This window comes from Macadamia integrifolia, chromosome 10 (assembly GCF_013358625.1).
Source record: "Macadamia integrifolia cultivar HAES 741 chromosome 10, SCU_Mint_v3, whole genome shotgun sequence".
NCBI lineage: Eukaryota > Viridiplantae > Streptophyta > Magnoliopsida > Proteales > Proteaceae > Macadamia > Macadamia integrifolia.
Window position 1 is genome coordinate 4,576,929 of NC_056566.1, and position 3,662 is coordinate 4,580,590.

Genomic DNA, 3,662 nt, shown 5'->3' on the forward strand with positions numbered 1-3,662 from the left:
AACAATAGCCTCAATCCTCTTGATTAGGCTATCCAAATGGGCTTCCTTGGCTACTATCCCATCCATAAAATATCCTTTTCCTCCTATGGTTCTTTCACTCTCTTGGGTTGATTCCCACTCACGGGTTTTATCAGCTATGTCAAGTAAGAATTCCCATGCTTTTCCTTCATCTGTAAAGGATGTGAATCTCTCAGGGCACATAGACTCTATCATTTGTTTAGTTGGGTAATCAATACCCTCATAAATTATTTTATGTAAATACCATAAGTCTAGGCCATGGTGAGGGCATTCTTGGAGTAGATCCTTGAATCTCTTCATAAGTTTGGAAAATGACTCATTAGGCTTTTGCCTAAACTAAAGGATATCACTTCTAAGCTTATTGGTCTTGTGAGTTGGGAAAAACTTCTTAAGGAAGACAACTATGAACTATTCCCATGAGGTTATGGAATTTATGGGTAACCCATATAACCACTTCTTAGTTTGGTCTTTCAATGCAAACGTGATGAACCTAAGCTTAATAACATCATCAAAAAGCTATTGGATCTTAATTAGAACATATACCTCTTCAAATTCCCATAGAAATAAATATGCATCATCAGAAGTCAGCCCATGAAAGTGGGGCAACACAGTGATGTATTGAGATTTGAGCTCAAAATTATTGCCTGGGCTTGTGGTAGAATTATGCAGGAAGGTTGGGCTGTTCTAGCAGGGTAGAACCTATTTTTTAGAGATTTAGGTGGAGGGTTTTGCTGTTGGTCATCCATATTGAAAGGTTTTAAATAGAGCAAACATATAGGGTCACTACTTTTTAGATCTCTTATTTCTAACCGATTCTTAGTATTACGTACCCACCTAACACTCATGCAACAGAAATTAGCCACAACTAGAGTAAGACAAGCATAAAAGAATGGAAAGAAAAACTTTTTTTTTAAATTTATTTTTTGATTTTATTTTTTGATTTTTTTTGGGAGCTTACCGACAGGGATCCGGGGTTGCTCAGGTCAATTCCTGAGGTTCTGTTACAGGGAAAAACCTGTCTTGATCATACTGTGAGGCTTAGCGACCTCCACCGATACAACTATTATTGCAAGTTCTCTTCTCAAGAATTCAATAGAAGAAAAAGAAAAACAAAACAAAGCAAACAAAGCACTCCAATTTACCAAAAGAAAGCGAAAAATAACATGAAACTGTCTCCCCGGCAATGGCACCAAAAACTTGTTAGGATTTAAAATATAACTGCAAGCGTATGGATCAGTGTAGCTATGGGTCGAACACAGGGAGAGCAGCCACTTTATTTTTGGCTTCTTTTATTAATGGGAAAGTGAACCGATTAATGGTTGTGATCTAATTCTATCTACTGTCCTAAAAATATGTGTCTAAAATAATGTCCTAACACATCCTAACCATTCATCATATAAGAAATTAAATACACAAGCCATGCAATTAAAATTAAAAAAATAAATAACTAAAAATAAACAACCCACGCAATTAAAAAGCAATGAAGGAAAAAAAATGTTGAAATAAAACAAAAGTAAAAGAAAGGGGATAAAGCTAGAGAGAGGCTCACAAGTAGGTTTCTTTACTTAGCCCAAGGGATGCCTCATAATATGAGCTTTCCTACTTGACCAGAGAGTCACTCTTACAAGGGTTACTCTACTTGGCTTTAGGGGCTTTCGGGGAAGGGAGGCAATTAAAACAAAAACAATAAAATGATGGTTCTATGGCTAGGAGGGACAAAGCCAACACATACACCAGCCATGAACCTTAGGGAAAGGGAAAGCAGTAATTTAATGACTGAAATTAAAATCCTAAATTAAGAAAGAAAGGCTAGTCAAAAGAGAGAATGAGAGGTGGGTGAGAAGACTTATGAAGAAGCCTACCTACCTAAATCTTCAATACTTGAACTTGAAAACTTGATCGAGATTTGAAATACTTCCAGTACTAAAAACCTGATCTAGAATAAACCAAATCTGAAATTGCTAGTACTAGAGAAGACAAATCTGAAGAGAAAAACTGAACTTGAAAGACTTGCTCCACAACTTGTTTTTGTCACCTAGAACTAAGCCTAGAACTAGAAATTAAAATTATTACACCTTTGAATAACTTGAATTACATAAACAAATAAACATAAAAGACTTTGCATTGATTAATGAAACCAAATTACAAAAGTGTTTAAAGTAAGAAAAACTAAGAAGAATTAGAACTAGAACGAGAGCACAACTAAAAATTAGAGAAAAAGAGAGCAAGAGAGGGACTAAAAAAAAACCCTAAGAAGAGAAGTGCCTCCTCCCCTTGTGTTGAGTCTATTACATAGAGAATGGGGGAGGGAAGCTAATGATTTTAACTTCTAAAAAAAAGGATTTTTTTTTTATCTTGTTGATGAGGTGGAGGAGAGAGAAGAGAGAGAATCGTAGGAAGTAGAAGATTTTTTATTTCTTACCTTTCCTACTTTTTTCTCTTCAACTTGTGTACAACCCTCTTGGCCAACCTCCTTGCTTTAAGTGATGAGTAGGAGAGAGAAAATCTTTCAAAAAGATCTCCAAAAAATGGTAGCCAAGAGGTTCGAACTTGAGACCTCCTAATAAGGAAGGGATTTTGCACACCATAACTCACCAACTACGCTAAGTAGTTGTTGTTACCAAAAATGAATCTTCAATCACTTAAGGATGTGGTCCATTGATCCTTGTTGACATTTGAAATATTCCTTGTACCCCAGGGACATCTGCAGACGGACTGGTTCTGCATCTAGGTTCAGTTCTGATCCATTATTCTTTTTTCTAGACTAAAAAGAATAATCACTTGTACGGAAGACCAAACGAATGTGTACTTTTAACTGAACACATCCATCTTGCTTAGAATTTTATCTTCTTAGCAATCATGAAAACAAACAAGACCTCTTTATGTGTAAAATTGGACATATAGTGCCCGATAGTCCTTAAGGCCTTCAAAATATAAAATCTCCAAAAAGAGAGAAAAACCCAAGGTAGTTCCATTCTAAATATGTAAAATGCATGTTTTACTACCCTAGATTTCACACTTAAATGTGCTCATCACATTCCTACCAAAGACAGGATGTGTAGGCAACAATGTGGAGAGACAGTTCTTGGGGTGGGTAGAAGTTCACCAACTGCTTTCAGTCCATACTATCGGCTGATGTAAGTGGGTAAGTAAAAGGACGTATGAGTCAATCCCATCAACCTGTTGTAGTTGGATCCATGGGTCTTCATTAGAATATCATCTTGTGGCTACCATGGGCATCTCCATGCAATTTTCCATGCGGCTCTTCCTTATAGGTACTCTTCTCAATCATTGATGAGCTTGAATTCTGGGACTTCCCTCTTGTCTTAGTAGTAATAAACTCTGAGTTGGCATCCATTTAACGGCATGGTCAGTTTTAGTTTCTCAAGTAACCAAAGTTGGAAAATAATAGGACTTCCTTGATAATGATCAATTCCAAATCTGTGGCTGTGGTTCATGTCATCAAATCCCCCAAGCGTCTCTGCAATGACCATGGGAATGATATCACCTCCTTCCTTTAATTGCTTTACCACCTCTATCAGAACAAGTGGTATGCCACGTCCGGGAGTTCAGAGCACATAGCGAGGTATCATGCAAAGTAAATAAGCATCTTGTGATCTTTGCTGATGGATTCCTCCTAGTGA

The 3,662-nt window shown here is 36.9% G+C and overlaps 1 non-coding gene across 1 annotated transcript; it reads left to right on the plus strand.

Moving 5' to 3' along the window:
- The first annotated feature begins 271 nt into the window (after window positions 1-271).
- On the plus strand, window positions 272-378 carry LOC122092578. The gene has a single exon (XR_006144231.1). It is a non-coding gene; the product is annotated as a small nucleolar RNA R71 (small nucleolar RNA).
- Window positions 379-3,662: the final 3,284 nt, after the last annotated feature.